Source organism: Mustela putorius, unplaced genomic scaffold (assembly GCF_011764305.1).
Source record: "Mustela putorius furo isolate JIRA1106 unplaced genomic scaffold, ASM1176430v1.1 tig00003903_pilon_pilon_pilon, whole genome shotgun sequence".
Lineage (NCBI taxonomy): Eukaryota > Metazoa > Chordata > Mammalia > Carnivora > Mustelidae > Mustela > Mustela putorius.
In genome coordinates, this window is record NW_025422051.1 from 3164367 (window position 1) to 3187843 (window position 23477).

General features: G+C 41.8%; 1 protein-coding gene and 1 long non-coding RNA gene across 3 annotated transcripts in view; one reads left to right on the top strand and one right to left on the bottom strand.

Annotated features, from left to right (window-relative positions):
* Positions 1-3498: 3498 nt before the first annotated feature.
* On the bottom strand, positions 3499-9569 carry LOC101686657. Its single transcript, XR_199642.3, has 2 exons — positions 9316-9569; positions 3499-3572 (listed from the first exon to the last, which is right to left on the bottom strand). It is a non-coding gene; the product is annotated as an uncharacterized LOC101686657 (long non-coding RNA).
* Positions 9570-9616: 47 nt separating this feature from the next.
* ZNF41 (zinc finger protein 41) overlaps positions 9617-23477 on the top strand; it is a 44216-nt gene continuing 30355 nt past the window's right edge. Inside the window, exon 1 of one of the 2 annotated variants that reach the window (XM_045068405.1) lies at positions 9617-9704. The gene's annotated coding sequence lies outside the window, so the exon portion shown is untranslated. Of the gene's footprint in view, positions 9705-10245; positions 10490-23477 lie in introns of those variants that run through there. The other variant, XM_004754943.3, reaches the window with a different exon arrangement.

Genomic DNA, 23477 nt, shown 5'->3' on the forward strand with positions numbered 1-23477 from the left:
CTTCCTAAAAGAAATCCAAGTCCTAATCCCTGAAACCTGTGTTACCATAAAAGGACTTTGCAGATGTGATTATAAGGATTCGAGGTGAAGAGATTATTCTGAATTATCCAGGTGGCCCTAACCGCAATAGAATGTGTCTTTGTACAAGGGAGGCAAAGGGAGATCCCACAAATAGAAGAGAAGAAAGAAATGTGATATGTAGGCAGATATTGGAGTGATGGGGCTACAAGCCAAGGAATGCCAGCAGCCACCAGAGGCTGGAAAAAGCAAGGAATGAATTCTCCCTTAGAACTCACAGAGGGAGCATGATCCTGCCAGCACCTTGATCTTGGCCCAGAAATACTGATTTGGGACTTCTGGCCTCCAGAACTGTAAGAGAATAAATATCTTTTGTTTTAAGTCACACAGTTTGTGGTCATCTGTCCTAGCTGCCATAGGAAACAGGCTTTGGTGCTGGAAGAATGGTGCTACTATAAGAAATCTCAAAAAATGTGAAAGTGACTTCAGAATAGGGTAACTGGGTAATAGGTGGAGGCTGGAAGGATGGTAAGGAACAGGACAGGAAAAAAAAAAAAAAGCCTAGATTGCCTAGAAATAGAAATCCAGATGCAGAAGGTGCTGCTGGTGAGGGCTCAGAGGTAAGGAACATGGTAGAAAAGCCTATTTTGTCTTAGAGAAGATAGACGATTATATAGATATAGACATTCAACAAAATGTTGGCATAAATATGAGCCTTCAAGTGTTGCGCATGAGGGTTCAGAAGGAAATGTGGGACATCTTGCTGGAAACTGGAGGAAAAGCGATCCTCATTATATCTAAACAGGGAACGTAGCTTAATTGTTTCTACAGTGATAGGGAAAGCAGAACTTCTTTTTTTAAAAGACAGATTTAAAAAAAAAAGATTTTATTTATTTATTTGACAGAGAGAGAGATCACAAGTAAGCAGAGAGGCAGGCAGAGAGAGAAAGAAGCAGGCTCCCTGCAGAGCAGAGAGCCCGATGCGGGACTCGATCCCAGGACCCCGAGATCACGAACTGAGCTGAAGGCAGAGGCTTTAACCCACTGAGCCACCCAGGCACCCACTGTGGAAATTTTTTAAGCAAAGTGTTGAAGGTGTAGCCTGGTTTCTCCTTGCTGCTAATAGGAAAAAGTGGGAGGAAACAGGAGAAACTGAAGGAAGAACTGCTGAGCAAAAAAGGCACCAACGCTTGAGGATTTGGGAAGATCTCAGCCTATCCAGATTGCAGAAGGCACTAAAATTAGGAGATTCACTGTCAGGAAAGCACGTTCTGGAGATGGTGCCAAGAGTGTGGCCAGATAACCTTTTGCTATTACCGAAGAGATCAAGCCTTTGACTCAGTGATCCCCTCCACCTTCACAGCGGAAGCCAGGAGTAGAGATGGGATTAATGAGGGAAGCACGTGTTGAGGCACCTTTTCTCCAATGGCGTGAATCCCTGTGACATAGAGAGGGGACCCACAAGGTTTTTGAGACCGTTACGTCATCGGAAATACTGCCAGTGTGGACTGAAAGGGACAAAGATAGGATGGAATGAAATGAAGGCTGGCAGATTCCTGAAACAAGAAACAGGCTTCTGAAACTCCTCAGCTTTGAACGTGCATTACCCTTCCAGAAAAAGCATGAATGAGTGGAGTTTGGGGTGGGGTAGGGCCTCAAGCTATGAACGATTATTTCCCAGACTTAAAGTCTGATGACCGTCTCTGCCCTCCTGGATTGCAAAATGGCTCAGTGACAAAGGCTTTCTATTTTCCTTCTATTTTTCTCTCTCTTTGGAAATAGGAATGTCTATGACATTTATCCTATGCCTGTCCCACCATTGTATTTGGGGAGGTGGTTTTAATTTGTTTTCTTGTTTTACAAGTGCACAGATTGAGCAAAATTTTGTTCCAGGATGGCATACTAAAAGAAAGCATTCATCCTTGATTCAAATGATGAGATTTAATACTTCTGAGCTGATGATCTTTAGATGAAATTTTGGACTTGAGTTGACACTGTCATGTGTTGGCCCTTTTAAGGGTGTTGGGGTAGCGTGAATGTATTTTGTATGTGGGATGGACATCGATATTTGGGGACTAGAGGGTGGACTGTGGTAGGTTGAATAACAGCTCCCCGAAGATATCCTCATGTTAACTCCTGGAACAGTGAATGTTACATTATTTGACCAAAAAAAAAAGACTTTACAGGTATGACGGTCTTAAGATAAGGCGTTAAATTAGGGGTCTCGAAGATAGAGCGATCACCTTGGATTATCCAGATGGGCCTTAAAGGCCATCATAAGTGCTCTTACAAGAGAGAGGCAGAGATGACATGGGCAGAAGAGGAGATGATAATGTGACCACAGAAGCAGATTGAAGTGATACAGCCACAAGCCAAGGAATGCCTGCAGCCTCGGGAGGGAGCTGAGCTCTGCTGACACCATGATTTTAGCCTAGAGATGCCAATTCAGAGTTCTTGCTTCCAGAACTGCGAAAGAAGAAATTCATTGTCTTAAGCCACCGTAGGAAATGAATACACTCACTGTCGACTGTTCTAACCTGCTCAATTTTTATTTCACCCCCAGCAGTTTCTCCTCTCCACCCCCAGATCCCCGTGCAAGGAGAGAGACCCCCATGGATCAGTATGGTAAAGGGTTAATTCAGCCCCACTGGAGTATCCAAACCTCACACTTTCCTAAGAAAGTTTTGGCCCTTGAACAGCTCCTGGGACACAACTTCTAAGACCTTGGAATATCCTGCCTGTTAAGAATATCTTTGTTTGGGGCACCTGGGTGTCTTAGTCGGTTAAGCATCCACCCTCGGTTCGGGTCATGATCCCAGGGTCCTGGGATAGAGCCCCATATTGGGCTCCTTGCTCAGTGGGGAGTCTGCATCTCCCTCTCCCTCTGTCACTGCCCCTGATTGTGCTCTCTCTGTCAAATAAATAAATAAAATCTTAAAAAAAAAAGAGTTCACAGGAATTAGGTTGCTCCACCCCACTCAGACCTTACCACAGACCCTTTGCACTTGCTTCTCACTGCATGGAGCAAAACACCTGCCTGTTTCCGCTGCTAAATTCATGCTGGCCTACCATACCAGATGATTGTTTTGGCATTCTCCTGTTCTCAGGTTTGTCAAATGCCAGTTACTTCTTTCTGCTTTTTCCCATTCAAATAACTATATCATACAGTTCCTGTGGCTGTTGGTAACTTGTCCTCACCCACACGTCTTTTGAGACTCATGGACATTTCCTCTATCTATTGCTGTGTAAATAAACCACACCAAAACATAGTGGCTTAGAATAATAACCATTTTATCGCTCATCATTATCTGGGTCTCGAACTTGGGGAGGGCATAGTGGGGAGGGCTTGTTTCTTCTCCATATGATGTCAGAGACAGCTAAGGCGGGGTCGAACGGTCTGAGATGATTTCATCACATGACTGGGACCTCAGTGCTGGTTGGGAGCTGGGGCTTCAGTCCTCATGCACATGGTCCGTTTTGAAAATACTGTCTCATTGTCCAAGGTCTCTGTCTTCAAAAGGATAGAGTCCCCTGCTTGTGCTCTCTCTTTTTCTCTGCCAAATAAATAAATAAAATCTTAAAAAAAAAAAGAAAATCATTCTAAATATTTTTTTTTTTGAGAGAGAGAGAGAGAAAGCGAGTACAGAGGGAGGGACAGAGGGAGAAGCTGACTCCTCACTGAGCAGGGAGCCCAATGTCGGACCTGATCCCAGGGACCCTGGGCTCATGACCTGAGCTGAAGCCAGACACTTAACCGACTGAGCTACTCAGGTACCTGGAAGTGAAAACGTTCTAAATGTTTCATGTTCCTGAGAAATTAGGGGTAAATGCAGATAATGTGTGTGTTCAATCTACCAATAGAGAAAATCTGAATCATGTTCATAGTGGAAGAGTAATAACAGTAGATTGATAAGCACAGTTGAACATCCAAATTACTAAGAAAGGGAAAAGGAGATTGAACAGAAACTTGACAGAGACAGCAAACGTAAGGAAATGGAAAAAGAATGAGCAACAACAGAGACAGTCCTTCTGAATAGAAGACACAAAATCAGGCATATCATTAACAAACGCAGTAAGAGACTGGGGAATTGGGTTTAAAAAACAAGAGTTCTTGGATGCCTGGGTGGCTCAGTCGGTTGAGCATCTGCCTTCAGCTCATGATCCCAGGACCCTGGGATTGAGTCTTGAATTGGGCTCCCTGCTCAGTGGGGAGCCTGTTTCTCCCTCTCCCTCTGCCTGCTGCCTGGGCACATGCTCTCTTTCTGACAGGTAGATGGATAAAATATTTTTAAAAAAACAAAACAGAACAAGAATTCTGTGTTGTTTACTAAAAGAGGCAAAATTTAACAATAGCAAAGGATACATATCAGGTAAATGCAAGCAGAATGAAAGCAGGTCTGATGATATAATTATCAAGTTAAATTTGATGGCTAAAAGCATTCAACAGATAAAAAGAGATATTACATAATAATAAAGTCTACCTTTGGTGAAGATATAATATGTATAAACCTTTACAAAAACACAAATAGAATGAGCAAAAATAATAGAGATGAAACAAAACCTTAAAATCATAATTCATAGTGAAAGATTATACCTCTTTCAGAATATGATGAATCAAGTTAACAAAAACAAAGGCAAAAAAGATATGAAAATTATAATCAATAAGATATTTAATACACATAAAAAGAACTTTATATCTTTTTTAATTTTATTTTTTTAAGACTTTATTTATTTGACGGGGAGAGAGAGACAGCGAGAGAGGGAACACAAGCAGGGGGAGAGGGAGAGGGCGAAGCAGGCTCCCCGCTGAGCAGGAAGCCCGATGCGGGGCTCCATCCCAGGACCCTGGGATCATGGCCTGAGCTGAAGGCAGACGTTTAATGACTGAGCCACCCAGGCGCTCCTATCTTTGTTTTAAAAAGATTTTATTTATTTACTTGAGAGAGAGTGCATGCAAGCTGGAGGGAGAGGGGAAAAGAATCTGAAAGAGACGCTGTGCAGAGAGTGGAGCCTTGCCACATGCTTGTTTCCCAGGACCTGAAATGACGACCTGAGCAGAAACCAAGGGCCAGACAATCAACCGACTCAGCCAGCCAGGCATACCAAGAACTTTATATCTTACAAAGAGACTATATAATCCCATGTCCTTGCAACATTAAAAGACATTCAGTTGTCCCACCTGGCCTAAGAGAAATGATGGATACATTTTTAAAAAGTAGGGCCTTCACAGATCATTTCCTGTGATAATAGTCAGTAAGAACAGGAATAAATTAAAATGTTACCGAAATACCTTAACCAGCTGGAAGTTAAGAAGCACTTTCCTAAAGAAATCATGATGAAAGGGGTCTATGTTTCATAAACTCTACCAGCTCCTAGAGAAAGGTGGAAATTTTCCAATTTATTTTATGAAAGAATAACCTTAATGCCCAAACGGAAATATATTGCTCAAAAAACAAGATGATTGGAGATAACCTTCCATAAATGTGAACGAAAATTTCTAAATGAAGTATCCACATAACAAATCCAGACGTGTCTCCAGAAAACAAGGGGCTCCTGGGTGGCTCAGTCAGTTAAGCATCCAACTGTTGATTTCAGCTCAGGTCATGATCTCAGGGTTGTGAGATCGAACCCCACCTCTGGGGCTGTCTCTGTCTCCTTCTGCCTCCCCACCACCCCCCACCACGCATGTGCTCTTTCTTTCTCTCTAAAAAAAGAAAACGAAAAAAAATACACCATAACCATTAAGATGATTCTAAAAATGCTAGTGTAGTTTAATATTTATAAGTCAATCAACAGATGTCAACACTTTAGAAAAGTTACATAATGCTATTGATATTTCAAAAGTATATGACATAATTCTAGCCATTATATTAATAGTAAAAACTCAAAATAACAGTAGAATAAAACTACTTAGGGTACCTGGGTGGCTCAGTCGGTTAAGCATCTGCCTTCAGCTTGGGTCATGATCCTGCTCTCCTGGGATCAAGCCCCACATCAGGCTCTTTGCTCAGCAGGGAGCCTACATCTCCCTCTGCCTGCTGCTCCCCCTGCTGTGCTCTCTCTCTCTGTCAAATAAATAATAAAATCTTTAAAAAAAAAAGAGTCTGGGGCGCCTGGGTGGCTCAGTGGGTTAAGCCGCTGCCTTCGGCTCAGGTCATGATCTCAGAGTCCTGGGATCGAGTCCCGCATCGGGCTCTCTGCTCAGCAGGGAGCCTGCTTCCTTCTCTCTCTCTCTCTCTGCCTCTCAGTGTACTTGTGATTTCTCTCTGTCAAATAAATAAATAAAATCTTTAAAAAAAAAAAAAAAAAAAAAAAAAAAAAGAGTCTGTTTCTTTTTTTCTTTAAGAGCCTGTTTCTTAATAAATTTAAATTTAAATAGTCACATGAGCTTAGTGGCTACTGTACTGAACAGTTAACACAATAAAAAGAATCATAGCAAGTACTGGATAAATGAGAAAATATTATCTATATCTGATAGGTTGTACAATTAGAAAACGAGACACTATATACTAAGAAGCTACCAGAATTGGCAGGTAGTTTTGATAATGGGCTGGATACAAGATAAAATTATAAAAATAGGTATTTTCTTCCTATACTAATAGTAAGCAGATAGGAATAACAAGCAGGCCTTAACATTGACAACAAAAATATTGTGACTATCTGAGAACGAATTTAACCAAAAAAGACAATGGACTTACAAGAAGACGACAAAATGTCATTGCCATATATAAGACATAATCAAGTGGAGACTCATGAAATCTCTAGATACAAAGGCTTATTGTAACGAAAAGCATTGACTCTTCCCAAACTATTATATTAGGGTAATATAATTCCAATCAGAATCCCAAAAGTTTTGTTTTGTTGGGGTTTAGGGGAGGGGGTAGTGTTCATTTTGAAACTTCCTTTTAAACTTCAGGGAGTTGTTAGAAAAATAAATTTGTGAGCGCCTAGGTGGCTCAGTGGGTTAAAGCCTCTGCCTTTGGCTCAGGTCGCCCATTGGGCTCTCTGCTCAGCAGAGAGCTTCCTTTCCTCTCTCTCTCTCTCTCTCTCTCTCTGCCTACCTCTCTGCCTACTTGTGATCTCTGTCAAATAAATAAATAAATAAGAAAAATAAATTTGCAAGAAAAGAACTCCTTTGGGGTGTCTGGGTGGCTCAGGGGGTTAAGCTGCTGCCTTTGGCTCAGGTCATGATCTCAAGGTCCTGGGATCGAGTCCCACATCAGGCTCTCTGCTCAGCAGGGAGCCTGCTTCCCTCTCTCTCTCTGCCTGCCTCTCCGACTACTTGTGATTTCTCTCTGTCAAATAAATAAATAAAATCTTAAAAAAAAAAAAAAAACCTCTTTTGAAATCAGATTGCAGAGACACAATCAAGAAAGAGTTCAGGTCAGGCAAAAAATATGTGTGACCTTGTATGAACAAAGTGATATTTAATTCAGGGGATACAAGGCAGTGTGTTTCATAAACAGTGCCACGTGGCCCTGTTGAATTTTACCTGAGCCCTGTGATCCTGGTAAACAGTGAAGGCTGAGAAATCCCCTTATTCTTTCATGTTCTGGAAAACTGCTTACTGCTAAGAACTCCCCTTTCCTCCCTGACTTAGACAGGACTCGTGGATGCTCCTGTTCTTTACGTATGACAAGGACAGACGCAGACCTTCCAAATTCCCAGTCCTTGCCTCATAAACACTGACTTTGTTTCAGAACAAAATGCTTGTTACCAAACGGCAGTCGAGTCTCTCTCTTTCCTGCAGCCTCCTGAACTCGGCTTGTCCCCAAGTCTGAGACACACAAAAGATTGTGGAATGGGCCCTCTCTTCTCAGCCTCCCCTGGGAGGGAATCAACCGGCCACAGTAGGCGCTTTCCCTTCAGATCCTATTGGCCTTCTCCTGCTAAAGCAGTTCCTCTCTCACAGATTATGCTTATCTCGGCTTGCCTCCTCCTTACCCGTCTACAAATTAGAAGCCTTTTTCTGCTCGGTTATGAGATAATTGCAGATTTCTAAAATGGAAGCTTTCTCCCTATTTGATACAGGAAGAACAAACCTTGACCTTAGCCTCATACCATACGTCACAGTAAATTCCAACTAGATTTAAAAAATTAAAGCAATAAAAATGAAATAAATGTTAAGACTCTTTTTTGGGGCGGATGTGGAATGGGGGAGGAGGACCATGCAAGACAGGAAATACAGAGGCCAGGAAAGAAAGCTTAGACATTTCAATTGAGAGAATGCGTCTTTCTAATTACATATTGAAGGACACCGATAAAATGCAAAGAAGAATAAGAGTTAGGGGGAAATACTGTGGTGCAACTCACGAAGGGTTGCTATCCGTAATGCACAAAGAGCTTCTACAAATCGATAAGAAAAGACAAATCACTCCAAAGTAAATTGGACAAAGGATATGAAGATCTGCAGAAGAGAAAAATCCAAGGGGTCAACAAACAGAAAAAGATCCTCTGTTGCAGAAGTAGTCAGAAAATGCAAATTAAAGCGATTAAACAGTACTGGCCATCGCACTGGCAAACATGAAAGCATCAACATCTAGTGCTGAAAAGATTTGCCTCAATGAACTCCTATTTTGCTGCTGGCAGTAGGCATGTTACAATCTTTTGGGAAACTGATTTGGCTGTATGTATTTGACAACCAACTACCCTCACCTGAATTTAATAATATTAAACTTCAAAATATAGAAGGCAAAAATAGACTAGCACAAGGAAAACCTGACCTAAAAATACAGTGGGAGAATGTCTCACCACTCTCAGGAACTCATGGGGCAAGCAGAAGAAAATCATCAGGAAGGAAATACATTTTTAAGGCCCGACTAACAAGCTTGAGCCAACAAACGCATATGTTCAACCCAACAACTGGAAAATACAATCTTTTAAATCAGATGAAACATTTATGAAACCTTGGCCCGTGCTTGAGCCATAAGGCAAGTTTCAACAAATTTCAAAGACTCAGCATCATTCAGACAAAATTCCCAGACCACGATGCGATTAGGTGAGAAAACACTAATATTAGATTAACTTTGTGTGTGTTTGGGAGAATGAAAAATGGTGTCAGGAACTGTAAACTTTTCTGCACTCCCTCTACCTTCCTTCGTGGTATCATTAATTCCAGAGGAGTATGTGACAAAACTCCCCATGCTCTGGGAAACTCTGGGCTGGGCTGTTCTCCCCGTCGCAGCGGCCTGAAAAAAAAAAGCCCCATTCCCTTGCCCTAGGAGTCCCAAAGAAGTTTTGCCAAGTTGGACAATGGACTTCTAAATAATTCATGGGTTAAAAGGGGGAAAAACTTACAAGTTAGCACTTGAAACCAAACACTAATGGAAAGCCATCAAAACTTGGATCTTTGGAACTTTTAGCCTGAAGGCTTTCATAAGGACACCAGGAAGGCTGATCACTTGATTAAAAAAAAAAAAAAAAAGGATGAAATGCCCCACCACTGGTATCTTGGGGCCCCCCAGTTCGTCGCTCCACGGATCCTTGGTCCCCAGCGCTAAATCGCCCGAGCTCCCCGCGCCCAGAGTGGTTAAACTCTCGCTGCGGGCGACTTCCGCTTCCTGGCCTAAATCTGACACGTACTGTTTCCCCCCCCCCACCCGCCCGTGGCAACCACCCAGGGTCGGTGACAGTCGAGGAGCCCGGCGATGCCCTCAGCCGAGGCGGGGACAGAGAGGCGCCGGCAGGTGGGCACGTTGCAGCGCCCTGGGCCCCGCCGCCGCCGCGAGCCACCCGCGCCCGCCAGGGGCCGTCCCGTTTGCTCTAGAAGGGGAGCTGGGGCGGAGGCCGGGGCGGGGGCGGGCCAGGCTGTGGACCCGCGGCTTGGAGGGGTCTTTCTAGCGGGGACCCGGTGGCAGGACGCGAGTTGGGGGGTGAGAGGGTGGCCTAGCGGCGCGTGAAGAAGCCGCGGCTCCCCGGGGATGCGGCCCGAGGGCGGGGCTCCTGAGCGCCAGGAAAGGCGAGCGCCGGGGCCTGCGTCCGGGCGGCCACAGCGGAGAAGGTGGCGCGAGCGGGAGAAGTGCCGGCTGCACAGCCCGCGCTCCGGCCGGGTCGGCTCCCGGGAGACACCGCCGGGCCAGATCCGGCCGGGGCCCGCCCGCTCCGCGGCCGAAATGAGCACCCTTCCAAGATGGCGACGCCCGTAGAGACACTCCCGAGGGGCCAGCCATGTTAGCTGCCTGACAGTCACTAAAGAACATTTGAAAGCCCGCCTCTCCACCGCCACGCACACGCGCTAACACGGCGCGAGGGCACCCCTGTGGGACTGCGGCCGGCCGGCCGCTCCCAGGCTGACACTGAGCATGTGCACGGTCAAGTCCAGACACGGAAGGGTCCCTCAGAGGTAGTTTCCACACTTAGGGTTCCGGGACGTGAGTTTAACAGAGGCGGCAGAGTTGGGCCATGGAAGCACTGACATGATTATGGGGGTGTGGTGACATGGATTTCGCACTCAGTGATGCTACTCCGTAGGGTGAGTGATGAGGCTTCTCTGAAGTCCATTAAGTAGGAGGGGCGTGGAGTGAGTGACACGGATTTGGGGTGACTGATGGGGTCAGTGGGGAAAATAAAATGCGTAGTCTGCAGGTTGAGTGATGAGGGTCCTGGGGGTCTATAGGGTGAGCAATGAGGACACTGTGGGGGAGAGTGGTGAGGATTCTCAGAAGTCACTGATGGGGTCTTGCGGTGTAAGTGATTGGACCCGTGGGGTAAGTTATGGGTGTCTGTGGGGTGATTGGGTATTAGTGGAGTAAGTGATAGGGGCCTGCAAGATGAACGATTGGACTTCAGTAGGTGAGTGGTGAGGGTGTTTGGGAAGTAATGGGTGGTCTGAGGAGTGAATGGTGGAGAGTTTGTGCGGTGAGTATTGAAGGATCAGTGAATGAATGATTCGGACCATAGGGTGACTTGCATGGTCTGTGAGGTGCATGGTGGGGTTTATTGAGTGGACGGTCAACGTTTCTGTGGCATCAGTCACGCATTTATTTGGTACTGATTGGTGGAAGGCCAATGGAATCAGATCTGCTGCCTCAGCGATGGGTGGTCTTAAACCAAGATGAAATTGTCTCAAAACCTTACTTTGACTTTGTTGGACCTCCTGTATTTTTGTTTTCTGCATCATTAATTTCTCCCCTTGATTTCATTATTTCTCTTCTTTTGGTTTTTTCTTTTATTCTTAAGGTTTTATTTATTCACTTGACAGAGAGAGAGAGAGCACAGCAGGGGGAGTGGAAAGAGAGAAGCAGACTCCCCACTGAGCAAGGACCCCAGTGCTGGGCTCCATCCCAGGATGCAGCAATCATGACCTGAGCTGAAGCCAAAGGCTTAACCTACTGAGCCACTCAGGCTCCCTCTTTTCTTCTTTTCTTCTTTTAATTCCTAAGTTGAATGCTTATCTCATTAATATTCAGTCACTTTTCTTTTATAATATAAGCTGTAATAAGTTCATGAATTTTTCTCTAAGAACACTTTAGCTCCATGTAACAAATTTTGATACATAACATTTTCACTCCAGTTTACTTCAAATGTTTTCTAATTTCTGTTGTGGTTTCCTTTCTGATCCCATAGTTATTTAGATATGAGATTCTGATTTTCCAGAAAGTTGAAATTTTTGTTACTGATTTCACTCAGAGACTGTCGTCTGAGTGCAGAAATGGATGTTCCTTAAAGTGGATGGTATGTATTGAACTTTAAATTATTTCCCAAACCTTTTGTAAAACTGGTACTCCCACCAACAACATATAAAAGGGCTCACTCCGGGGGCGCCTGGGTGGCTCAGTCTGTTGAGCATCTGTCTTGGCCTGGGGTCTTGATCTCGGGGTCACATCCCTGATTCGGGCTCCACACTAGGGGGAAGAGTCTGCTTCTCTGTCTCCCTCTGCCTCTTCCCCCATCCTAGACCACCCCCTCCCCGCTTGTGCTTGCGCTCTCTCTAATAAATAGATAAAATCTTTAAAAGTAGAAAAAAATTGAAAAAATAAAAGAGCTCATTCTAACATCCTCTCCCACACTGAATTTTGCTGCTTTTTAAATTTTCCCCATTCTGAGGGCCAGACAGAATGGTATCTGTTTTTACTTTGGTAAAGTAAATGGTATCTAGTATCTTGTTTTATTTTGATATGCATTTTCCTGGCAACTGATGGTTGAATACCTTTGAATGGGTTTTTTAAAGTTTTCATGTCCTTTGCTGTTTTTTCCCTTTAGGTGGTTTGTCTTTTTAATTTGTGAATATTAACCTCCTGTCATTTATTGTGATCTTTTCCCTTTTATCTGTCTCTATATCTTGATTTTTGAAAGATGTTTTCACATATAATTAGAAAAAATAATCATCCAATCAGAGATATCGGTCTTTTTCCTTTTCAGGTTCTGAGTATCTTCTGTTGCTTAGTGAGTTCTCTCCACTTCATGCTTAAACAAATATATGCCTGAAGTTTAACATTTGTATTGTTTTAATTTTTAAAGATTACTTGTTTATTTATTTATTTGACAGAGAGAGATCACAAGTAGGTAGGGAGGCAGGCAGAGAGAGGGAGAAGCAGGCTCCCCGTTGAGCAGAGAGCCTGACTCGGGACTCAATTCGAGGACGCTGAGATCCTGACCTGAGCTGAAGGCAGAGGCTTAACCCACTGAGCCACCCAGGTGCCCCTAATCTTTTTAAAATTAAATTTCAGTCCAGCTGGAATTTACTCTGGTGTATGGTGTGAGATGAGATTGAAGTTTGTATTTCCCATTTGGATAGTGTATTTGCTGGCACCAATCATTACATGAATACACTTTTCTAATTCAACTGCATGCCACTTTTGTCACATAAATTTCCAAATGCATATTGCTCTATATCTGAGCTCTTTCCTTCTGATATATGTTTTCTACTCCCCTTTAAAAAAGTGTATTGACTTTTAGAAATAATTTTAATATCAAATAATGCTAGCCTCTTCACTGTTCCTTTTCTTAATTTTTTGGTTGTTTTCTTTAATTTTTTTAAAAGATTCTATTTATTTATTTGAGAGGGAGAGAAAGGTAGAGAACACGAGTGGGGGACATGTCAGAGGGAAGGGGGAACCAGACTCCCTCCCCCCGTGCCTGACACGGGGCTGGATCCCAGGACCCCGAGATCATGACCCGAGTCATAGGCAGATGCGTAACCAACTGAACCATCCAGGCACCCTTGTTTAATATTCTTTAGCATTTATTCTTCCATGTGAATGTTAAAACCATCTTATTTTGTTTCAAAACAGCCATTAAAACTATGTATTTTGTAGTTTTCTTTTTTAAAGATTTATTTATTTATTTGAGAGAGAGAGAGGGAGAGAGTGCATGAGAGTTAGAGGAAGGGCAGAGGGAGAGAATCTCGAGCAGATTCCCCACTGAGCGAGCAGCCTGACTAAGGGCTCGATCTCATGAGATCATGACCTGAATCGAAACCAAGAGCCAGAGGCTCAACTGAGGCCCCCAGGAGCGCCTGTTGTTTTCTTCTTATAGACCCAGCACCTTTTTTTAAAAGATTTTGTTTATTTGACAGAGAGAGAGAGAGAGATCACCAGTAGGCAGAGAGGCAGGCAGAGAGAGAAGGGAGAGCAGGTCCCCCCAGAGCAGAGAGCCCAATGTGGGGCTCGATCCTGGGACCCTAAGATCATGGCCTGAGCCGAAGGCAGAGGTTCAACCCACTGAGCCACCCAGGCGACCCACCCAGCACCTTTTTATTTTAAAAATTGCATTCTTTAATATTTTACCTTTATTTTTGTCACCATGGTGAAAAACATACTTTTTCTGTTTCCAAAGGAAGAAAAGATCTATCAATTTTTATTTTCTTTTTTAAAAAATTTCTTATCCAGTGCAATGATCAGATTCTCATGTGAATTCTAGTTGATTTTTATAGTCTCATAGTTTTCCTAGCTAGATTATCCAGTTAACAATGATACTCTCTTTTTCTTCCAAATATTTATTCTGATACCTCATCTTCTCTTGCATTAGCTAGCACTTTCAGAACAATGTTGAATGTTACTTGATAGAGGTTATCCCTATTTTGTTGCTAATTTGAAAGTGAAAGGTGCTCATTCATTCATTCATTTATTTGCTCATTCATTTATTCATACATTCAACAACCATTTATTGAGTACTTTCCCCTTGCCAAGAGACTGGGTTTGAAATCCTGCATGGCCACTTACTAGCTACATGATCTTTTCTTTTTTCTAACAGATTTATTGATATAATTCATCTGCTATAAACTTACGGTAAACTATCCATTCAAAGCTTACAGTTTGGTGGTTTTAAGTATATTCATAGAGTTGTGCAACCACCACCACAATCTAATTTTAGAATATTCTATAACCTCAAAAAGAAACGTGGTACTCATTCCTCATTCCTATTCTGTATCACCCTGCTGCAGGCAACCCCTTTCTGTCTCTGTAGATTGAGCTGTTCTGGGCTTTTCATATAAATGGGGTCATACAACAGGTGGTCTTTTGTGACTCTCTTCTCACATTTACCATAATGTTTTCAAGATTCATTCATGTGTGTGACAGCATGTATTGGTACTTCATTCCTTTTTTATTACTGAATAATATTCTTTTGTGAGGATATACCACATTTTGTTTTCCCATTCATCAGCTGAGGGACGTTTGGGTTGTTGCCACTTTTAACTACAATGAATAATGCTGCTGTGAACATTTGCGTCCGCATTTTTGTGTGAACATCTATTTTCATTCTCTGGGGAGTGAAATTGCTAGATCATATGGTACCTCTATGTTTAACACTTGGAAGAACTGCCAAACCGTTTTTCAAAATGGCTGTGCCATTTTACATCCCACCAGGAATGCATGTAGGTTCCAATTAGTCACAGCTCCGCCAACACTTGTTACTGTCTTTTTTTATTCTAGCCATCCTAGTGGGTGGGAAGTGCTATCTCATTGTGGTTTCGACTTCTATTTCTCTAATGACTACTGATATTGAATATCTTTTCATGTGTGCAATGGACTGAATGTTTGGATCAATTCAAATCCTTTGCCTATTATTAATTGAGTGATTTGTTGTTGTTGTTGTTGTTGTTGTTTTTAAAGATTTTATTTATTTGTCAGAGAGAGAGAGGGAGGGAGAGCGAGCACAGGCAGACAGAATGGCAGGCAGAGACAGAGGGAGAAGCAGGCTCCCTGCCGAGCAAGGAGCCCGATGTGGGACTTGATCCCAGGACGCTGGGATCATGACCTGAGCCGAAGGCAGCTGCTTAACCAACTGAGCCACCCAGGAATCCCAGTGATTTGATTTTTTATTATTGAGTTTTAAGTGTTCTTGATATGTTCTGGATAGAAGTCCCTTGTCAGATATGTGATTTGCATGTATTTTGTCCCATTTTGTGGTTATCTTTTCACTGTCTTGGTGGTTGACTTTATAGCACAAAAGTCTGTGATTTTGATACAGTCCAGTTTATCTATTTTTTTTCCTTTTGTTTCTTGTGCTTTTGATGTCATAAACTTTTCTTTCCCCATGGAATTATATTGCAACGCTTATCTAAAATCAGTTGACTGTGCGAGCCCTAGCTGGTTCAATCAGTTAACAGTCTGGCTCTTGATTTTGGCTTAGGCCGTGATCTCAGGGTTGTACCATCAAGCCCTGCATAGGGCTCCTCGCTCAGCAGGGAGTTAGCTTGTGTCTTGCCCTCTGCCCCTCCCCCCACTCATGCTTGTGCGCACTCTCTCTCTCTCAAATAAATAAAAATCTTTAAAATGGTAAATTTCAATTATTTTCTTTTCTCTGATTATTGGTCTTAACAGGTTTCTGCTTTGGGGGGATTAATTTTGGTAGTTTATGTTTGCTGGGGATTTTATATTCTCGCAGAGCTGCGCATAATGCTTAATTAAATTATTTTGTTCACTCCCACCTCATTGTTTGTTAAGACTGCCTTAGCTATTCTAGGGGCTGTGCCTTTCTGTATAAATTCTAGAATATGTTTGTCTACGGATGGTGAACATATTCTCATGTACTTATTTTCCCTCTTTGGTGAAATGTCTCTTCATGTCTTTTGCCCATTTTCTAATTGGATTGTTTGTTTCTTCAGAGTTCTTTATATTATACTTATGAGTCTTTGTCAGATACTTTCTAACACTCTGTAGCTTTTCATTTCATCCTCCTGACAGTGTTTTTGCAGAGCTACAGTTTTTAACCTGTTGAAGGCAAATATATGTATTTTTTTTCTTTTACTGATCATGTTTTTGGTGTCATATCTAACAACTTTTACTAAGCCCTAAGTCCTGATGATTTTCTCCCACATGGTCCTTTTTTTTTTTAAAGATTTTATTTATTTATTTGACACAGAGAGAGAGATCACAAGTAGGCATAGAGGCAGACGGGGGGGGGGAGCAGACTCCGTGCCGAGCAGAGAGCCTGATGCGGGGCTTGATTCCAGGACCCTGAGACCATGACCTGAACCGAAGGCAGAGGCTTAACCCACTGAGCCACCCAGGCGCCCTCCCACATGGTCTTCTAACAGTTTTATAGTTTTATATTTTACATTTGAATCTATGATCCATTTTGGGTTTATTTTTTACGAAGTGTGACACTTAGATTGAGATTCATTTTGTTTTTTTCCTTGTGAATGATCTGATTGCTCCAGCACCATTGTTGAAAAGACTTTCCTTCATTCATTGAACAGTTTTTGTACCTTTGTTAAAAAAAAAAAAGTTAGTTGGCTATACTTTTTTTTAAAGATTTTATTTATTTATTTGATAGAGATCACAAGTAGGCAGAGAGAGAGGGGGGAATCAGGCTCCCCACTGAGCAGAGATCCCAATGTGGGGCTCGATCCCAGGATCCTGAGATCATGACCCAAGCTGAAGGCAGAGGCTTAAACCACTGAGCCAGCCAGGCACCCCAGTTGGCTATACTTTTGTGGGGCTATTTCTGGGCCCTCTCTTCTGTTTCATTGCTCTATGTTTCCATCCCTTCTTTAGTACCACATTGTCTTGATTCCTGTAGTTAAATTAAAAAGCTTGAGAAAACAGGTATATTGATTTCTCCCATTTTATTCCTTGTCAGAATTGTTTTTAGCTAGTGTAGATCCTTTATTCTTCCACGTAAATTTAAGAATAACTGTGCCTATATCTACAAAAAATTCTTTTTTTTAAAGATTTTATTTATTTATTTGATAGAGATCATAAGTAGTCACAGAGGCAGGCAGAGAGAGAGGAGGAAGCAGGCTCCCCGCTGAGCAGAGAGCCCGATGCAGGGCTCCATCCCAGGACCCTGGGATCATGACCCGAGCTGAGGGCAGAGGCTTTAACCCACCGAGCCACCCAGGTGCCCCTCTACAAAAAATTCTTGTTGAGATTTTAATAGGAATTATATTAAGTCTGTAAATCAACTTGTGAAGAATTGGTATTTTTACTGCATCGAGGCTACCTGTCCATAAGCACAGTATCTGTCTCCATTTATTTAGATCTTTGTTGACTTCTTTCATCAACATTCTCTAGTTTTTAGCAGGCAAGGCCTGTGTATGTTTTGTTACATTTACACCTAAATATTTCACTTTCTGAGTGATGTAAAGTATTGTGTTTTTAATTTGTTTCATTATGTTCATTTGTAGTATATAAAAATACAGTGTTTTTGTGTGTTGTTTTGTGTCCCATAACCTTGCTGAAGTCACTTATTACTTCTAGAAGATTTTTTTGAAGATTTTATTTATTTATTTTTTAAATAATTTTTTAATTTTTTATTTTTTATATAAACATATATTTTTATCCCCAGGGGTACAGGTCTGTGAATCACCAGGTTTACACACTTCACAGCACTCACCAAAGCACATACCCTCCCCAATGTCCATAACCCCTATTTATTTATTTGAGAGAGCAGGAGTGAGCATGGGTGGGGGGAGGGACAGAGGGAGAGAGAAAGCAGAGTCCCTGCTGAGTGTCCCATATGAGGCTCCATCCCAGGACCCTGATTCCATTTCACTCAAGACTTCCATGTGATCCCTTCTGTGGGATCAGGGATCATGACCTGAGCTGAAGGCAAACGTTTAATCTACTGAGCCACCCAGGATCCCCTTCTTCTAGAAGTTTTTGTGTAGGGTCCTAGGGATTTTTTATCTGGACCATCATGTTACCTGCAAGTAGGGTCAGTTTTATTTCTTCCTCTTCAATTTCTATGCCTTTTGTTCTTTTTTCTTGCCTCATTGTACTGGCAAGAATTTTCATTACTGTATTGAATAAGAGTGGTGAGAGTTAACATCCTTGTGTTGTTCCTGATATTAGGGGGCAAACATTCATTCAGTCTCTCACTATTAAGTATGATGTTAGTTATAGTTTTTTTGGTAGATCTTATTTTTAGCAAGTTGGCAAAGTTAACCTTTATTCCAGGTTTTCTAAGAGGTTGGTTTTTTAAAATCATGAATGGGTGTCAGATTTTGTCAAAAACTTTTTCTGCATCAGTCGATATGATCATGTGATTTTTTTCTTCTTTCTTCTTACATTTGCTAATATTTTGTTAAGAATTCTTGCATCTATGGGGTGCCTGGGTGGCTCAGTTGGTTAAATGACTGCCTTCAGCTTGGGTCATGATCCTGGAGTCCCCGGATTGAGCCCCACATCAGGCTCCCTGCTCAGCGGGGAGTCTGCTTCTCCCTCGGACCCTCTCCCCTCTTATGCTCTCTCTCTCACCCTCTCTCTCTCCAATAAATAAATGAAATCTTTAAAAAAAAAAAGAATTCTTGCATCTGTGCTTTTGAAGGATATTGGTCTGTAGGTTTTTTATACTTTTTTGGCTTAGGCAATAGACTTATTCATCAAGAAAATACTATTTTCAAATACAGGTGATGACAAAATGTGCAAAATTTGCTATGCAAACTACATATAAACTAGTAGGAAAACATGAGCATGTCAATGACATATTTATTGTACTCTTTGTCTACTTTTGGTATCAGGCTTTAGGGAATGAATTAGGAAGAATTCCGTTTTCTATTTCCTGGGAGACATAATGTGCCATTGGTGTTAATTCTTCTTGAAAAGTTGGTTGAAGTCTCCAGTAAAACCATTTGGCCTAGAGATTTATATTTCAAGAGTTGTTTTTTAACTTGAAAATTGCTTTTCCTTAATAGTTATGAGGCTATCCAAATGAACTCTTCTGTATTGGAAGAGTTGTGGTGGTTTGTACTTTTTGAGGAATTGGTCCATGTCCTCTAAGTTGTCAAATTTATTATTGTATTCCTTTATTGTTCTTTTGATGTCTGCAGGGTCTGTGGTGTTATCCCCTGTATCATTCTTGATATTAATCATTTGTGTCTCTGATTTTTTCTTTGTCAGTATTGCTAAAGGTTTGTTTAATTTTATTATTCTTTTTGGAAAACCAGCCCTCTGTTTCAGTGTTGTTTTTTTTTCTGTTGTTTTTCTGTTTTCAGTTTCATTGATTTCTGCTCCTACTTCATTGTCTCCTTTCTTGTGCTAGCTTTGGGTTTATTTTGTTCCTTTGTAATTTCTTTTTTTTTTAAGATTTTATTTTTAAGTAATCTCTACACCCAATGTGGGGCTCAAACTTATGACTCTGAGATCAAGAGTCGCATGCTCCACTGACTGAGCCAGCCAGGTGCCCCTCCTTTTCTAATTTCTTGAGATGAGAGTTTAGATTATTGATATGAGGCTTTCTCTCTTTCACTTATAAATGTTTAGTGCCATAAATTTTCCTTGTAGCACTGCTGTAGTCTATGGAGCAGAGTCTTGTGCATTGGTTATCAAATCTCAGGGGAGGACTCCAAACACTTTTGCCTGCTGTGTCTTGGTATCAGAGTCACCAAGGAAAACACAGTCCAATGAAACACTGAATGATTTACTTGCCTAGAGTAGACATCCTAGTACACATCCTCTCCTCATAGCTAGTGGGTCACCTGGCAGCCAAATGGCAAGTAAGCATAGGAAAAGATCCTTCACTCCATTACTTAGCAAAGAAATCTAAATTGAACTAAACTAAGATACTATTCACACCCCTCTCATATTGCAGTGGAAGAACCCCACCCACTCCCCCATGGAGTCTGAAATACTGAAAACTAAGGGCATGCGGAAGAGCCATTGACATACAAACTTGCGTAGAACAGAACAGCACACACTGAGTTCAAAATAGGGAAAGATATTCCCACACAAGGCGGTAGCCCAACACAGGCTGTGTGGGCTCTTGGTCTTATGTTCCAGGCCCAGGGTCCATTTTTTTAAAGATTTTTTTAATTTATTTGAGAAAGAGGTAGAGAGAGAGACAGAGAGAGTACAAGGGAGGGGGGAGAGACAGAGGGAGAAGCAGACTCCCCACTGAGCCGGGAGCCCAACATGATGGGGGTGTGGAACTCAATCCCCAGACCTGGAGATCATGACCTGAGCCAAAGACAGAGACTCAACCATCTGAGCCACCCAAGCACCTCAAGGTCCATTCTTATATGGTCAAAGGGGAATTAAATGAGGAGATGCCCAAGACTGTATCCTACACATTTTGATATGTTGTATTTTAATTTTTATTCAGTGTATTTTTTTTTAATTTCCCTAGAGATTTGCTCATTGAGCTGTGTATTATTTAGAAGCATGTTGTCTAGTTCCTAAGTGTTTGGGGATTTTCCTGTTACCTCTTTGTTTTGATTACTTGTTTCATTCCACTGTGGACAGAGAACATACTGTGTTTGATTTTAATTCTTTTACATTTGTTGAGATTGGTTACATGGTCTAGGATATTTTCTGCGGGTACTTAAAAAGAATGTGTATTCTGTTACTGTTGAGTGGAAAGTTCTATAAATGTCACTGAGATCCTGTTGGCTAATGATGTTCATGAATTCTTTTATAACCTCACTGATTTTCTGTCCAGTTTTTCTTTCAGTTGTTAAACGAAGGGTAATGAAGTCTCCAGCTGTAATTGTGATTTTGCCTATTTCTCCTTTCAGTTTTATCAAGATTTTCTTCATATATTTTGCAATTCTATTGCATGGTGCATACACATTTAAAATTGCTATGTCTTCTTGGTGGACTGACCCTTTTATCATTATGTAATGTCCCTGTCCGTCCCTGGTAATTTTCGTTACTCTGAAATCTACGCTATCCAAAATTAATAAATCTACTCTTGCTTCCTTTTAATCAATGTTTCCATGATACATCTTTTCCATCCTTTTACTTCTGACCTACATGTATCATTATGTTTGAAGCACATTTCTTGTAGACAGTATATAGCTGGGTCATGATTTTTGAAATAGAATCTGCTAATTTCTGTCTACATTTGGTGCATTTATGCCATTTACATTTTATGTAATTATTTATACATTAAGGTTTAAGTCTGTTGTATTTTGTGTTTTCTTTTTTTTTAAGATTTTATTTTATTTATCTGACAGACGGATCACAAGTAGGCAGAGAGGCAGACAGAGAGAGAGGAGGAAGCAGGCTCCCTGCCGAGCAGAGAGCCCGATGTGGGGCTTGATCCCAGGACCCTGAGATCATGACCTGAGCCGAAGGCAGAGGCTTTAACCCACTGAGCCACTCAGGTGCCCCGTATTTTGTGTTTTCTCTGTTTTTGTTTTTTTCTCTCTTTCTCTCTCTCCTTTTTTTTTGGGGGGGGGCCTCTTTGGAATATTTGGACATTTTAAAGAATGCCGCTTTGCTTATCTAGTGTTTTCAGGAGGTTCTCTTTATATAGCTTTTTTTGACCTGATATTGTGTGTCTCATGTAATATATACACAACTTATCAGAGTCCACTGGTATCATTTGACTAGTTCCAGGGAAGTGTGGAAACCTTACTTACCTCATGTCCCTTTATCCTCCTCTATTTATAATATAATTGTCTTAAATATTTTCTTTACCTGCATTGAGCACCACATTAGATGGTGTTAGAATTTTCACTTCAACCGTCAAACATAATTTAGAAAACTTAGGAGAAGGAAAGCATATTATATTTACCTATATTTTCCCTCTTCCCATGTTCTTTCTGGCTGGTGTTCCAAGATTTGTACTTCTATTATTGCCTTTCTGGTTAGAGAACTTCCTGTAGCTATTCTTTTATGGTAGGTCTCTTGGTAACAAATTCTTAGTTTTCCTTCATCTGAAGATGCCTTAACAGTGCTTTGATTCCGGAAGGATATTTTCTATGGGTATAGGATTCTAGGCTAATGATTCTTTTCTTTCAGCACTTGAAAAGTGTTGAGCCATTTCCTTCTGTTCCTAGTGGCATCTTCTTCCAATAGAAGGCTGTTTCGTCTATGTTGAAAATTTGTTGTTTAACGTAACCACCTTCAGTAATTATCTTAGCTGAATCTTCTGGATAATTAGCTTCAGCTTCCATACCAGCACCTGCTGCTTCACCTTACACTTTTATGTTATGGAGACGCTTCTTTCCCTAAAATTCATGAACCAATAGGGCACCTATGGGGCTCTGTCCATTAAGCGTCTGCCTTTGGCTTAGGTCATGATCCGAGGGTCTTGGAATCTGGCCCCTGCATCCAACTCCCTGCTCAGTGGGGAGCCTACTTCTCCCTCTGCCTTCCACTGTGCTTGTTCTCTCTCTCTCTCAAATGAATAAATAAAACCTTTTTTAAAAAGTCCTAAACCGGGCGCCTGGGTGGCTCAGTGGTTAAGCCGCTGCCTTCGGCTCAGGTCATGATCTCAGGGTCCTGGGATCGAGTCCCGCATCGGGCTCTCTGCTCAGCAGGGAGCCTGCTTCCTCCTCTCTCTCTGCCTGCCTCTCCATCTACTTGTGATTTCTCTCTGTCAAATAAATAAATAAATAAATCTTAAAAAAAAAAAATATAAAAAGTCCTAAACCAATCTCTGCTCGCTTCAGACTTTTTTTCTGCAGTTTCCTCACCTCTCCCAGCCTTCAGAGAACTGAAGAGAGTTAGGTCCTCGATCTGGATTAGGCTTTGGTTTAAGAGGTTGTTGGGACTAGTGATGTGGATATGGCTTGTGGTGCCCCCAAACGATTATGATGGTAACATCAAAGATCACTGACAACAGGTCACCATAATAAATATAATAATAATGAAAAAGTTTGAAATATTACAAAGTATTACCAAAATGTGACACAGAGACATGAAGTGAGAGCAGCTGCATTTAGAAAAATGGCGCCGACAGACTTGCTTGACAGAGTTGCCATAAACCTTCAATCTGTCAAAACTTCAATATCTGGGAAGCACAATAAAATGAGGTATGCCTGTATTTCTTTGCTGAGATTCTGTTGTCTCATCTGTGTTAAGCATTTTTCCTAATTGCCCAATGAAGTGTGTTTATGATGGCTGCTCTAAAATCCTTGTCAGATGGGGCGCCTGGGTGGCTCAGTCAGTTGGGCGTCGGACTCTGGATTTTGGCTGGGGTCATGGTCTCAGGGTCATGACTGAGCCGGGTATTGGGCTCTGCACTCGGCAGGGAGTCTGCTTGGGATTCTCTTTCCCTCTCCCTTTGCTGTCAGTAATGGTGGTGGGATCCCAGTGTTTTTGTGGTGTTTGGCCTGAGTGGAGCCA